Below are 16,697 nucleotides of genomic sequence, written 5' to 3' on the forward strand. Positions count from 1 at the left end.
CCACAGTTCAAAAGCATCAATTCTTCAGCACTCAGCCTTCTTCACAGTCCAACTCTCACATCCATACATGATCACAGGAAAAACCATAGCCTTGACTAGACGGACCTTTGTTGGCCAAGTAATGTCTCTGTTTTGAATATGCTATCTAGGTTGGTCATAACTTACCTTGCAAGGAGTAAGTTTCTTTTAATTTCATGGCTGCAGTCACCATCTGCAGTGATTTTGGAGCCCAAAAAATAAAGTCTGACACTGTTTCTACTGTTTCCCCATCTATTTCCCATGAAGTGATAGGACCAGATGCCATGATCTTTGTTTTCTGAATGTTGAGCTTTAAGCCAACTTTTTCACTCTCCACTTTCACTTTCATCAAGAGGCTTTTTAGTTCCTCTTCACTTTCTGCACTAAGGGTGGTGTCATCTGCATATCTGAGGTTATTGATATTTCTCCCAGTAATCTTGATTCCAGCTTGTGATTTTTCCAGCCCAGTGTTTCTCATAATGTACTGTGCATAGAAGTTAAATAAGTGGGGTGACAATATGCAGCCTTGACATACTCCTTTTCCTATTTGGAACCAGTCTGTTGTTCCATGTCCAGTTCTAACTGTTGCTTCCTGACTTGCATATAGGATTCTGAAGAGGCAGGTCAGGTGGTCTGTTATTCCCATCTCTTTCAGAATTTTCTACAATTTATTGTGATCCACACAGTCAATGGTTTTGGCATAGTCAATAAACAGAAACAGATTTTTATCTGGAACGCTCTTGCTTTTTCCATGATCCAGCAGATGTTGGCAATTTGATCTCTGGTTCCTCTATCTTTTCTAAAACCAGCTTAAACATCTGGAAGGTCACAGTTCACGTATTGTTGTCCTGGCTTGGAGAAATATGAGCATTACTGTACTAGCATGTCGGAGAAGGCAATGGCACCCCACTCCAGTACTCTTGCCTGGAAAATCCCATGGACGGAGGAGCCTGATGGGCTGGAGTCCATGGGGTCGCTAAGAGTCGGACACGACTTCGAGAATTCACTTTCACTTTTCACGTTCATGCATTGGAGAAGGAAATGGCAAACCACTCCAGTGTTCTTGCCTGGAGAATCCCAGGGACTGGGGAGCCTGGTGGGCTGCCATCAATGGGGTCGCACAGAGTCAGACATGACTGAAGTGACTTAGCAGCAGCAGCAGCAGCACTAATGTGTGAGATGAGTGCAATTGTGCGGTAGTTTGAGGATTCTTTGTCATTGCCTTTCTTTGGGATTGGAATGAAAACTGACCTTTTCCAGTCCTGTAGCCACTGCTGAGTTTTCCAAATTTGCTGGAATATTGAGTGCAGCACTTTCATAGCATCATCTTCCAGGATTTGAAATAGCTCAACTGGAAATCTATCACCTCCACTAGCTTGTTCGGAGTGATGCTTTCTAACACCCACTTGACTTCACATTCCAGGATGTCTGGCTCTAGGTGAGTGATCACACCATCGTGATTATCTCAGTCGTGAAGATCTTTTTTGTACAGTTCTTCTGTGTATTCTTGCCACCTCTTCTTAATATCGTCTGCTTCTGTTAGGTCATACCATTTCTGTGCTTTATCGAGCCCATCTTTGCATGAAATATTCCCTTGGTATCTCTAATTTTCTTTAAGAGATCTATAGTCTTTCCAATTCTGTTGTTTTCCTCTATTTCTTTACATTGATCACTGAAGAAGGCTTTCTTATCTCTCCTTTCTGTTCTTTGAAACTCTGCATTCAGATGCTTATGTCTTTCCTTTTCTCTTTTGCTTTTCACTTCTCTTCTTTTCACAGCTGTTTGTAAGGCCTCCCCAGACAGCCATTTTGCTTTTTTGCATTTCTTTTCCATGGAGATGGTCTTGATCTCTATGTCCTGTACAATGTCATGAACATCTGTCCATAGTTCATCAGGCACTCTATCAGATCTAGGCCCTTAAATCTATTTCTCACTTCTATAAGCATAAGGAATTTGATACAGGTCATACCTGAATGGTCTAGTGGTTTTCCCTACTTTCTTCAATTTCAGTCTGAATTTGACAATAAGGAGTTCCTGATCTGAGCCACAGTCAGCTCCCTGGTCTTGTTTTTGCTGACTTTATAGAGCTTCTCCATCTTTGGCTGCAAAGAATACAATCTGATTTCAGTGTTGACCATCTGGTGATGTCCATGTGTAGAGTTCTCTTGTGTTGTTAGAAGAGTGTGTTTGCTATGACCAGTGCATTCTCTTGACAAAACTCTATTAGCCTTTGCCCTGCTTCATTCCATATTTCAAGGCCAAATTTTCCTGTTACTCCAGGTGTTTCCTGACTTCCTAATTTGCATTCCAGTCCCCTATAATGAAAAGGACATATGTTTTGGATATTAGTTCTAAAAGGTCTTGGATGTCTTTATAGAACCATTCAACTTCAGTTTCTTCAGCATTACTGGTTGGGGTATATAGACTTGGATCACAGTGATTTTGAATGGTTTGTCTTGGAAACGAACAGAGATCATTCTGTCATTTTTGAGATTGCACCCAAGTACTGCATTTTGGACTCTTTTGTTGACCATGATGGCTACTCCATTTCTTCTAAGGGATTCCTGCCCACCGTAGTAGATATAATGGTCATCTGAGTTAAATTCATCCATTCAAGTCCATTTTAGTTCGCTGATTCCTAGAATGTCAACATTCACTCTTGCCATCTCCTGTTTGACTACTTCCAATTTGCCTTCATTCATGGACCTAACATTCCAGGTTCCTATGCAATATTGCGCTTTACAGCATTGGACCTTGCTTCTATCACCAGTCACATCCACAACTGGGTGTTGTTTTTGCTTTGGCTCCATCACTTCATTCTTTCTGGAGTTATTTCTCCACTGATCTCCAGTTGCATATTGGGCACCTACCAACCCGGTGAGTTCCTCTTTCAGTGTCCTATTTCATACTGTTTTGCCTTTCATACTGTTCATGGAGTTCTCAAGGCAAGAATACTGAAGTGGTTTGCCATTCCCTTCTCCAGTGGACCGCAATCTGTCAGACCTCTCCACCATGACCCACCCATCTTGGGTGGCCCCACACGGCATGGCTTAGTTTCATTGAGTTAGACAAGGCTGTGGTCCGTGTGATTAGATTGACTAGTTTTCTGTGATCATGGTTGGTGTGTCTGCCCTCTGATGCTTCTCGCAATACCTACCGTCACCTACAGTAACTTTATTAATAGAGAAATATGGCAGATATCAGCTTAACCAGGCAACTAGTCTTAACCTAATATGGATAAGAGTAGAACAAAGCAGTATCATGTTCTTCCTAAAACAGTATCTTGCAAAAGACACACTATACTTCAGTAATATTCCTGCCACCACACACAGGTATACAAATACCATAATCTGAATTAAATACAAGGAAATAGCAGACAAATACAAGTTAAATTGACATTCTACAAAATACCAGGCCTATTCTGTTCAAAATATCAAGGTTAAGAAAGAAAAGGTTGAGGAACAGCTCCAGAATAGAGAGAGATAAGCAATGCAATGCATGAACCCCTTTGGGATTGTGGATAGGAGCTGACAGCTATTGAGAATAATATTGGCAAAACTGTTATGATTTCAATATGGGCTGCAGATCAAAACTGGGATACAGTGATAGGTGATAGGAGTTAGCTACTCATCTACACAGAATTTATGGTGGCACAAAAAGCTCAGAAATCACAATAAATTTTAGAATATAATGCTTTAAAAATTTAATGCCAAATTCCATAATGTATAAAGTATCAATATTTTAAGTTACAAAATTCTTTCTTTTTTTTTTTTTTTTTTTACAAAATTATTTCTTGTGTTGGTAGTACAGTAGTAACCATAGATGCCTTCCAAAATTACTTCTGATCTTTCCTTTGGCCTACAATATGACTTGGTAAACACTAACTATATCGATGTTAAATTACTTGATTTTGTTAACTGTTAGAAATTTAAGAGAATACACTTTAGGGAAATATCTAATGTAGAAAACTATGTTAAATGGCCATGATATCTCTTCCCGTGGAAGGATTAAAAATGACCCAAAACCTGGGTTCAATCGTTGGGTCAGGAAGATCCCCTGGAGAAGGGGATGGCTACCCACTCCAGTATTCTTTCCTGGGGAATCCCATGGACAGAGGAACCTGGTGGGGTACAGTATATGGGGTCACAAAGAGTCAGATATGCCTGAGCGACTAACACTTACATTGTCAGTTCAGTTCAGTTGCTCAGCCATGTTCAACTGTTTGTGACCTCATGGACTGTAACATTCCAGGCTTCCCTGTCCATCACCAACTCTTGGAACTTATTCAAACTCATGTCCATCAAGTCAGTGATGTCACCCAACCAACTCATCCTCTGTCGTCCCCTTTTTCTCCTGCCTTCAATCTTTCCCTCCATCAGGGTCTTTGCCAATGAGTCATTACTTCGCATCAGGTGGCAAAAGTATTGGAGCTTCAGCTTCAGCATCAATCCTTACAATGAACTTTAGGATGGACTGGGTTGATCTTCTTGCAATCCTAGGGACTCTCAAGAGCCTTCTCCAACACCACAGTTCACAAGCATCAATTCTTCAGCACTCAGCTTTCTTTATTGTCCAACTCTCATATTCATACATGACTGCTGGAAAAACCATGGCTTTGATTAGATAGACCTTTGTTGGCAAAGTAATGTCTCTGCACTTTTAATATACTGGCTAGGTTGGTCATAGCTTTTCTTCCAAGGAGCAAGTGTTTTTTTTTTTTTTTTTAATTTCATGGTTGCAGTCACCATCTGCAGTGATTTTGGAGTCCAGGAAAATAAAGTCTCTCACTGCTTTCACTGGCTCCCCATCTATTTGCCATGAACTGATGGAACCAGATGCCATGACCTTCATTTTTTGAAAGTTGAGTTTTAAGCCAGCTTTTTCACTCTCCTCTTTCACTTTCACCAAGAGACTCTTCAGTTCCTCTTTGCTTTCTGCCATAAGGGTGGTGTCATCTGCATATCTGAGGTTATTGATATTTGTCCTGGCAATCTTGATTGCACCTTGAGTTTTATCCAGCCCAGCATTTCTCGTGATGCACTCTGCATTTAGGTTAAATGAGTAGTGTGACAATATACATTCTTGATGTACTCCTTTCCCAATTTGGAACCAGTCCGTTGTTCACTGTCAAAGATACATTAAATTCCTGATCTCTAGGATATTTGAATATGACCTTATGTGGTAAAGGATGTGACTACATTAAAGATCTAGAGAGAAAGTGGATACCTGTCATATCAGCATATGTTCTAAATGCCATCATATGTTTCCTTACAAAAGAGAGCCAAAGAGAGTTTTAGGAAAGCAGCAGCAGCAATGTGACTAAGGTGGCAGGGACTGCAGCAATACTGCCACAAGGCAAGGAAAGCTGGCAGCCACCAAAGCTGCAAGAGGCTAGAGATGGATTCCCCTCCAGAAACTCTGCAGGGAAGGATACTGCCCAGCCCTTGATTTTCAACTTCTAGCCTCCAGAACTGAGAGAAAAACATCTGTTATATTAAACAGTCAAGTTGTGTTTTAAACCAGTAAGTGGTAATTTGCCATGGCAAACACAAGAAACTAACACACAGTCTTAAATGGCATTGAGGTGGTGGCAGCTGATACACGTAATCGATGTATAAATGTAGAAGAATTGGAAGAGAATGAGAAGGTGAGAGAATAAAACTGAAATGGGATTTAGTACAATATTGTTGAACCTGGCTACAGAGTATATGAAATCTCCTTGAACTATCTGTATCATATCTGTACATTTGATATAACAGAACCAATTTATGAAGATAAACTGAAAAGTCCCTGATATGTATTATTTTTCTTCTATAAATCATGAAGTATAGATTATGTATATTGTTAAATATCACATTTGTTTCATTTAGCTTTAACAATCTTAGTGGTATTTATGAGCATTCTATTATGATCCTCAAAGAAGGAACAATTTACAAAGGAAAATATACATTTTTTTTTTTCATGGAGACTAGTTGCTTGCCTGAAGAGAGTAATTTGCTACCAATGTCTCTCCCTTTTAAACTCTAAACTTCATGAGGTGATAAAGGGAAATTTTTTTTTTTTTTTTTTTTACCTAGAATGATTCCAGTCACAAATTAGAAGCCTATTATACACTTAATTAAAATAATTAGGGAATATATAAATATATAACCAAATAAATAGTATACTTACTGCTTTTAGAGACATTGGTAATTTTCCTGTCATATTACTACTAGGTAGAAATATATTCCTGCTATATCGTTTCATTTTCCCTTCATGAATACATGTGCATTAATTTTTGTAAACTTTTATAACATTCACATCAAGATTTGTATGAAGTGTCACAGTAATAAGGCTCTATGGGAATATTGGTTTCTAGAACACAAATAACTATCCCAGAGTTCAATCTTTTAACATAAAAGAGATAAAAGGACCAGGAATGAAGTATCTAGAAGTCTACCTAGAAGCATTCTGTCTGTCTTGTGTGACTAAGGCAATCTTCTTAATCACAGTGTCCATAATACTCCAGATGAATATTATAGGAGATATATTTTATTTATTTTAATAATACCTTAAATATTCTTATACACAATTTAAAGATGACAGAACTGACATTCAAAACAAGCTTAAGTATCACATTTTGTAACAATCAGGTCATATGTGATGATGAGAACGCACTTTTTGGTTGCATTTACTGAAATGTTAGGCACTTATGTAGTACTATATCTGACTTCCAAATTAAATTATGTTCTCTATTTCCTCACCTGTAAAAGTGTTTAGAGTAGATACTTTCTCAAGATCTCTTTTCACAAAAATTGGAATGAGGCTTCAGTTCAGTTCAGTCCCTCAGTTGTGTCTGACTCTTTGCGACCCCATGAATCGCAGCGTGCCAGGCCTCCCTGTCCATCAGCAACGCCTGGAGTTCACTCAGACTCACGTCCATCGAGTCAGTGGTGCCATCCAGCCATCTCATCCTCTGTCTTCCCTTTCTCCTCCTACCCCCAATCCCTCCCAGCATCAGAGTCTTTTCCAATGAGTCAACTCTTCTCATGAGGTGGCCAAAGTACTGGAGTTTCAGCTTCAGCATCATTCCTTCCAAAGAAATCCCAGGGCTGATCTCCTTCAGAATGGACTGGTTGGATCTCCTTGCAGTCCAAGGGACTCTCAAGAGTCTTCTCCAACACCGCGGTTCAAAAGCATTAATTCTAAAGCGCTCAGCTTTCTTCACAGTCCAACTCTCACATGCATACATGACCACTGGAAAAACCATAGCCTTGACTAGATGGACCTTTGTTGGCAAAGTAATGTCTGCTTTTCAATATGCTATCTAGGTTGGTCATAACTTTTCTTCCAAGGAGTAAGTATCTTCTAATTTCATGGCTGCAGTCACCATCTGCAGTGATTTTGGAGCCTCCAAAAATAAAGTCTGACACTGTTTCCCCATCTATTTCCCATGACGTGATGGGACTAGATGCCATGATCTTCGATTTCTGAATGTTGAGCCTTAAGCCAACTTTTTCACTCTCCACTTTCACTTTCATCAAGAAGCTTTTTAGTTCCTCTTCACTTTCTGCCATAATCAAAGGTCAAATAAATAGTAGAGAATGAAAGTTCCCAAAGCCCTTGATATAAATTTGATTATTTAATTTTAAAGTTAGTTTCTGTATACTGTAGTTGTTTGAATTGTGCATATCCAGCAATAAAAGTCCAAGTTTTAATTCCCATTACCTACGAATGTGAACTTCGTTTTGAAAACTGTGTCTTTGCAGACATAATCAAAAATATCAAGAGGAGGTCACACTGAATTTGGGATGGGCCTGGGTCCAGTGACTGGTGTCCTTATCAGGGGAATATACAAAGGGGAAAGTCCTGTGATCTGATGTAGGGATGAGAAAAATGAGTTTATAAGCCAAGGAATGTCAAGTCATTGCCCATAGTGCCTGAAGATTCTTTGGGAGAGGCAGGGAGTACATTCTCCCCAGTTTCTCAAAGTAACCACCTCTGCTGACACCTTGATTTGAGATGTCTATACTCCATAACTGTAAAGGAGTATATTACTGTGGTTTAATGCCACTCAGTTCTTGGTATGTTATGGCAGATCTAATATGACAGTTCCAAACTAATATGTTTATGATAGAAAAAAATATTCTTCATTTTGGGTTATTTTCAGATATCACTGAGAATTTCCTTCATTGAACTTATCAAAGCAATATTTTATGCTGCCATTTATGCTGCTTTGTGGGAAATGAAATTAACTGATAAAATTTTGATTAAAGATTTATATTTGTGAAAAACATTAAATTAAAAAAATCATAAAGCACAGTTCTATAACATGTTTTGTAAAAATGTGTTAATATATTGGAAGGATGAACTCTATAATTTAAGGGTCTAGGTCAAATATTTATTCTTACAGTATTTTGAAAAATAAATTTAAATTTTTTATTTCATGTATTAATCATGTCTTTCCATATAAGCAAAACAAGCATAGAACATTGATGGCAGGTTATAATCAGCATGTGCTTCTTAGGTAAATGGAGTCATCTGGGATTGTTAACTATCTCTATCTTGTCTGGACTCAAATGTCTAGACACGTCTAGGGATCAGCTGGTTTGCCACAATTTAGGCTAGCCTTGCCTGGGATTCCACCTGTCCCATGACCTCTAATAGGATACCTCTATTGAGTTCTCAGGGAAATTGTAGAAGCATTAAAATTAAAAAATAAATAAATAAAAACTCAAGGTGTCTTAAGGTCTAGGTTTAGAAAAGACATGCTGTCATTTCTTCCTGTACTATATTGGCCAACTAAGTTTTATAACCAAATCTTGAGTCAGAAGAAAGGGGAACTACAAGAAACAAAGCAAAGGGCTTGGATACAGGAAGGGGTGAAGAATTGGTTTTTGCCGTGGTCATGTATGAATGTGAGAGATGGACTATAAAGAAGGCAGAGTGCTGAATAATTAATGTTGCCTAACTGTGGTGCTGGAGAAGACTCTTGAGAGCCCCTTGGGCACCAAGGAGACCAAGCCAGTCAATCTTAAATGATATCAACCCTAAATACTCATTGGAAGGATTGATGCTGAAGCTGAAGCTCCAACACTTTGACCACCTAATACAAAGTACCAATTCATTGGAAAAGATGCTGGGAAATATTGAAGCCAGAAAGAGAAGAGGGTGACAGAAGATGAGATGGTTGGATGGCATCATTGATTCAATGGAAATGAACTTGGGCAAACTCCTGGAGATAGTGAGGTGAGGGACAGGAAGGTCCGACATGCTGCAGTCCATGGGGTTTCAGACAGCTGAACACAACTTAGTGATTGAACAACAACTATTCACCAGGTATAGTATGAAGAGATACCATTCTTGATTTTGTCAGTCTTGTACTAATCAGCCAAATGGACATACTTCCTGCCTATGTAGCTCCAAATTGTACCTGATATGTAAGCAGTAAGACGTTTCCATCTGTTATATTTATCAAAATTTAGTTGTATACAAATTCCATAAAATTCTCCTGTATTAAGTTTCCATTCTTTTTATATTTAGGTTTCTTAGTATCATACTGAGTTACTATATAAATAATAAATGTGGCTATTAAGATTGATTCAAAATGATTAGTCAAGCACCTTGGTCACTAGAGAGAGGAAGTAATTAAAATATTTTTGTGGCTTAGTTTACCTGGAAATTAAGGATTGGATCACACGTTTACAAGTGGCACAGCTGTGAAGTGAGAACATTTTGTCTCAGAAAACAACTGGCAAAACAACAGTAATGATACAACATTAAACCTCAAGTGTCTATGGCAGAAACTGAGCACTAGAGCTAGAAAAGGAAATAGGAAAGGATCCTTAAAAGGCAATAAACACTGTTTTTCAATGAAAGATAAAGAAGAAAATTGATTATAAAATTTTACTATTATTTTTCAGAGTTTTACATTACATAATAAGCAATCTAATCATCCCTAAAGGCTTACAATAAAAAATCAGTCCCCAGATTACTGCAGTAGAAAAATCCTTCCTTCACAGTCCCAGGAAGCAATCAATTTCAATGTAAGCTTCCCTCCATCTTCTTTTTCCCAGTTTACCTTTATATCTGGCAATGCCATACTTATAATCTGCTTTCTTAATTTTTCAGTTTTTCATATTATTTGCTTCTTAGCAACAAACACTGACATTCCTCATATTTCCGAAACCCCTCACCTTCAAACACACTTCCCTTAGTTTATCAGCTCTCTAGTGTGGCTCTATTACTGCTTCAGTCCAAGCAATTACTGTTCAAGATTTACATCATTATGTTGGGGGAGTGTGTAATTTTCTTGATTCTGTCTCATCACAACAAAAATTTCAAGTGACAGATCAGCGTTACAGCTGGATGGACCAGTGTTACAACTCCATGTTACAGCTCAGTTTTATTTAGAAAATAAAGGAAAATACAGCCTCAAGGCTGAGGGCATGCTGACCTAAAAGACAGGAAGAGAGAGGTCCCCCCATCCCCCCACCATCCCTTGTCTCTTTTTATATGTTTTTTCTCCTCTCCCTGGGCCTGCCCTATGTAAATTGGGCTAGCCAGGAGTGCTGTTTGTTCTACCTGAGGTCCTCACACCTTCCTTTGTTCTATTTTCTCTGGCTTTTCCCTTCCTTGTCTTTTAGCCACCACCATTCCAGACTCCCTTTTCCTATTCTAACTACCTAACAATTACAAGTACAGATTCATGAGAATGGAAATCTTGGTCTTGTTTTTCTAAAGCAATGCTAAGGTCACGTGTCCTTTGCTATATAACTTCTGCTATTTTCCTTAAGCAAACAAATCCCTTTCTTAATTTTTTCATTTTCTACTTTTTTTTTTTTTATTTTTGCTTGTACTTTTTATAAATCCATCTCCAGAACCTGGAGGACAAACCTCCAATTTATAGATCTGACAGAGAATAAGTCAGTTTAATTTCCTTTTACCTTCCCATTGGGAGTTATTTTCCTCAGAATTTAGAGCACATTGTTTTATCATCTTGAAACTTTAGTCTTCCTGTTGAGAAACTCAGTGTTATCATATTTACTGGTCTTTTGCATGTAATGCTGCTCTGTTTTGGATTCTCTCTATAAAGGTTCGAGATCGTCTTTACCCTCTCTATTTTGAGGTTTCATAAAGACATACTTTGATTTGTCCTTGAAAACTTTTCCTGAATTATTTGGTGATGTTCCTCTATTTATTTTCACCAAAGGAGTCCAAGATTAAACTATTATTAGGGTAGTGGACTTTGTGAACCAAATCATTGAATTTTTGGTTGTTTTATATTGTGTATCAAATTCTCTATCTTTTAAAACCATTTCTTTACTAGAAAATTTCTTTCTAATTCTATTGAATTTTTCTTTATTGAATTCTTATTTTAATTTCAGTGAGTTCTTTTTATCCTCTAAATATTTATTTCATTTTCCTTTCATGGATGAAGTTATCTCCCTAAACTTTTTTTAAAAATGAGAATACTTTAAAAATTCAGGGACATAAAACCCTTGAGTTTATTTAAACTTTTTTTTTTTTTTTTTTTTTACTGTTTTTCAAGTTGGAACCTTTCTTCAAATGTATCCTGAGTCCTGAGTGGCTAATCATATTTTTGAATGAGCCAACACTACACTGTAAGCATCTTTGGCATGCAAGGAATTGACCAGGTAATTAGCCTCAGTGGAAATTAATTATGCTGGGCTTTGTCAACTGTTAGAAGGGAACTACAACTATAGTGGATATAAGTTTTATGCCCTTGGCTAGATTTGTTCACCAGAGAGAAACCTTTCAATTTCTTTCCTTAGGAGAATATGCTTGCTTGCAATAATTCTGGAGTTTTATCTTAGAACTGTGTGGGAGAGCTAGGTTCCATTTGATGGGCAGAGGGAATCTAATTGCATTTCAACCTATCATCCTGTTTCCATATACTTTGATATGGCTACACTTCAAGGTACTTTCATTTTCTGAATACTATTAGGACTCTTGGGAGATAAATATGAAGGTTATATATAAGTTAGTCTATAGTTATAAATTCAGGAAAAGTTTACTTACTTGTTTTCTATCTTCTAAAATATTGGCTTTTTACCTATCCTTAGAGTCCAAATTCCTTTCCTTTTAAATGATTTTATTCACTCAGTTTAACTGGAAGAAGAGAAGAGTTTGATTAACATATATCTTTAGTTTATTCTTAATTGAAATTGTGAAGGTTAAAAAATGTATTTTCTTAAATTTGTTAATTTTTCACCAAATGTATTCAAATATGTAACATGCTAATATAAATATTTATTAACCCAAATATAATATCAATAGTAATATTTAACTTGCATTATAACATGTTATTATAGCAGATTTATGTGACAGATAATTGACATATTACATTCTAGGCACTCATTTTGGTAATTGGATCATGTCAAACAACAAAACAAAGTGCCCAATAATATATAGCTTATATTTTACACAGGGGTGGGCAGGATGAAGCAGAAAATAGAGAATATAAGAAATTACATTGTGATAGAATTTTTAAAATTTAGAGACTAATGTAAGTCAGGAGTATTAAGAATGGACAGTTTCAATATCAAACTCCTAATTACCATTATCACATTTGGCCCCATTAAGAAGCTGTTTTGACAGTGATTTGAGATGGGGGTTTCTGGAAGCATTCCAAGAAAAGGATAAACCAATGGAAAAGTTATATTGTAGTGGTGTGCCTAGTATGTTTAAAACATGGGGCCCAGAGGGCATAACAATGATAGATAAAAGATAATATCAAATATTAAATAAGAAATGAGATTATGGAGAATAGATTAAGATTTTGAGAAAATCAGGAACTGTTATAGAATTCTGATCATAGTCATATAATACTCTGACTTAACAGGATTATTCTAGACTCTGGTATTACAGTGGTCCCGGTGGGAAGAATTAGTAACTCAGATCAGGGAGACAATCACAGAGGTGGTTGAGAAGTGTTTGGATTCCAGATATGCACATATAAAAAAGATTTCCTGATAATTAAATGTAAGGATCGATGGGCTTCCCTGGTGGCTCAGACAGTAGCATTGAAACATGTATATTGCCATATGTAAAACAGATGACCTGTGCATATTCAATGCATGAATATGGTGCTCTAGGACAACCCAGAGGGATGGGGTGGGGAGGGAGGTGGAAGGGGTGTTCAGGATGGTGGGACACATGTACACCCGTGGCTGATTCATGTTGATGTATGGCAAAAACCACCACAATATTGTATTTAGCCTCCAATTAAAAAAAAAAAAAAAAGGATCTGCCTATAATGCAGGAGACCTAAGTTCGATCCCTGGGTTGGGAGGATCCCCTGGAGGAGGGCATAGCAACCCAGTATTCTTGCCTGGAGAATCCACATACAGAGAAGCCTGGTGAGTAGCAGTTCATGGGGTTGCAAAGAGTCAGACACGGCTGAGTGACTAAGCACACAGCACAGGGATTGATAGGGTGAAACAAATGTATAAGAGGACTTAGATTTCTGGCTGCAGAGTTAAAAGGGGTGATCATAAATGAAATAAACATTTTTAAAAATCAATAAAGTAAGTCTGTATTTAGTCTAGTCAGTTTTGGATGTTTAAATTGACATATTTTGGGGGGCTCCAAAATCACTGCAGATGGTGACTGCAGCCATGAAATTAAAAGACGCTTACTCCTTAGAAGAAAAGTTATGACCAACCTAGGCAGCATATTAAAAAGCAGAGTTATTACTTTGTCTACAAAGGTCTGTCTAGTCAAAGTTATGGTTTTTCCAGTAGTCATGTATGGATGTGACAGTTGGACTATAATGAAAGCTGAGCACTGAAGAATTGATGCTTTTGAACTGTGTTGTTGGAGGAGATTCTTGAGAGTCCCTTGGACTTCAAGGAGATCCAACCAGTCCATCCTAAAGGAAATCAGTCCTGGATGTTCTTTGGAAGGACTGATGCTAAAGGTGAAACTCCAATACTTTGGCCACCTGATGCAAAGATCTGACTCATTGGAAAAGACCCTGATGCTGGGAAAGATTGAAGGCTGGAGGAGAAGGGGATGACAGAGGATGAGATGGCTGGATGGCATCACTGGCTCAATGAGCACGAGTTTGAGTAAACTCCAGGAGTTGGTGGTGGACAGGGAGGCCTGGTGTGCTGCAATCCATGGGGTCGCAAAGAGTCGGACACAAATGAGGGCCTGAACTGAACTGATCAATTGTGTAAAATTGACACCCAGACCTAGGAGTCCAGAGTTTGAAAGACTTTTGAAATTGAGATTTATATAAGAAATTACAAGAACCCATTTATTATTCAAAATGTTATAAATCAGAAAAGTGTAACCCCTTTTTAAAGAGAGAGATTTCCAAGCTGAGTTCAGGAACACTCAAACTTCAAGGGGGATAATTAATAGAAGAGCCCAAGGAGGAACAAATGGTTAGGTGTGAGGAAGATCAAAAGCTATGCTGCCCTGCAGGACTGTGAAAACCAATGAAGAAAGAAGAATTCATTTGTGTTATTAATAATATGAGGACTGAAAATTGAGTTGTAGAGGTCATTTTTGATCTGGGAAGGATACCAGTAAGTGAATGGAATAAACGTTTATGTGGAAACTTAAGAAAGAAGGACTACAGAGTAACTGGTAAAAGTGAGCAGAGACAAACATTTCAGATTGTATTTTTTTGAGAGTTATTGATTCACAGTCAGTTGTATGAAATACAGAGAGATCCTGTAAGCGCTTCATCCAATTTCCCCCAACATCTTGCATAGTTATAATACAATATCACAAAGATATTGACATGATGGTAAAGATATAGAACCATTCCACAAGATTCACTCTAATCCCTGTAAAATTCTATTTTCTCAGGTAATTGTAATAGGTCACTATTGTCATAGATTACTGTGCTGCTGCTAAGTCGCTTCAGTCGTGTCTGACTCTGTGGGACCCCATGGACTGCAGCCTACCAGGCTTCTCCATCCATGGGATTCTCCAGGCAAGAACACTGGAGTGGGTTGCCATTTCCTTCTCCAATGCATGAAAGTGGAAAGTGAAAGTGAAGTCGCTCAGTTGTGTCGACTCTTAGCGACCCCATGGACTGCAGCCTACCAGGCTTCTCCATCCATGGGATTTTCCAGGCAACAGTACTGGAGTGGGGTGCCATTGCCTTCTCCTCAATAGATCATTGTAATAGATAATTATTGCCATAGGTTATATTTGTTATGATTATCACCTAAATCTGACCTATTTACTCATGTGATATTTTGAAGAATCTGATATATTAAATATTCTAAATATACTAGAGTAAAATAAAAAGAAAAATAAATTATACTCATATTGGCTACTTTTGTTACATATGAGATTAAGTTTAAAATGTTTAGTAAACATTTTAAAAAGTTGTTTAAAATTATAAACTGAAATACTTGTGAAATACTGAAATGGTTATTATTAAATTTCCTAAATATTCTTAAAAATTAAACTATATTATGGTTAATTCTTGATAAAGCATTTTTAAAACTACTGCTGCTAGGAAGTAAATGAGAAACAAATATAGGTAGACTTTGCAGGTATTTTCAGAAACCCTAAAAACCATTCCTTCTCAGTCAATAGAAAATATTTGAAATATTATCAACAAGAAACACTGTTTATGATTCTTATATCAGGAAACTTGATGAACGGATATTCAGAAAATTAGCTGTTAAGCTTTTAAAGCCATTAAACACAATAAAAAACGTTTCTGTGTGATTGTAATACTGTATTTACTCATATCAACAACATATATGAGCCATTTATGATATGTCTGCCACAGAACAAATACTGAAATAAAAGGAGATATAAAAGATATCCTTTGTTCTTGAGGGTTATAGGCTAACTAGGGAAAGAGCCATGTTAACACATACTTTTCAGCATTGCTTTGCTAGTGTGTGAGATGACTGCAATTGTGTGGTAGTTTGAACATTCTTTGGCATTGCCTTTCTTTGGGATTGAAATGAAAACAAACTGTGGAAAGTTCTTTAAGAGATGGGAATACTGGACATCCTGACCTGCCTCCTGAGAATTCTGTATGCAGGTCAAGAAGCAACAGTTAGAACTGAATATAAACAATGGACTGGTTCCAAATTGGGAAAGGAGTACCAAAGATTATCGTGGAAGATTCACAGCAGTGTTTTCTCTGGATGCTGTACTTGGGAATTTCATAGGTAGAGGATCATTGAAAACCTAACCTGGAATTATAAGATGGTTGACATTTTAGAATAACATTATGATTTGTGCTTCTTATAGGTGTCTACAAAAATTTGTCCTTTAAATACGGGAGAGGTGGAATTCCTTGGTAGAAGAAGTCTCTTCAGGTAGGGAATAAGTGGCCAACTTGAGTCAGGATAAGCAAGAAGAAAGATGAAAGAAGTAACCACCTTTAGAGCTGGGGATGTAGTTCAGTGGTAGAACATATGCTTCACGTGTATGAGGCCCCAGGTTCGATCCCTGCCATCTCCACATCTAACATCAACAGTGTTAATTTGTTCTTTTGGGTTTCCTAGTAACTCAGATAGTGAAGAATTTGCCTGCAGTGCAGAAGACCCAGGTTTGACCCCCAGGTTGGGAAGATCCCCTGGAGAAGGGCATGACAACCCACTCCAGTATTCTCACCTGGAGAATCCCATGAACAGAGGAGCCTGATGGCTACAGTCCATGGATTTGCAAAGAGTCCAACACTGAGTGGATAA

The 16,697-nt window shown here is 37.6% G+C and overlaps 1 non-coding gene across 1 annotated transcript; it reads left to right on the forward strand.

The window, feature by feature from the left end:
- The first annotated feature begins 16,395 nt into the window (after nucleotides 1-16,395).
- TRNAV-CAC lies at nucleotides 16,396-16,467 on the forward strand. The gene has a single exon. It is a non-coding gene; the product is annotated as a tRNA-Val (tRNA).
- Nucleotides 16,468-16,697: the final 230 nt, after the last annotated feature.

This window comes from Bos indicus x Bos taurus, chromosome 1, assembly GCF_003369695.1.
Source record: "Bos indicus x Bos taurus breed Angus x Brahman F1 hybrid chromosome 1, Bos_hybrid_MaternalHap_v2.0, whole genome shotgun sequence".
NCBI lineage: Eukaryota > Metazoa > Chordata > Mammalia > Artiodactyla > Bovidae > Bos > Bos indicus x Bos taurus.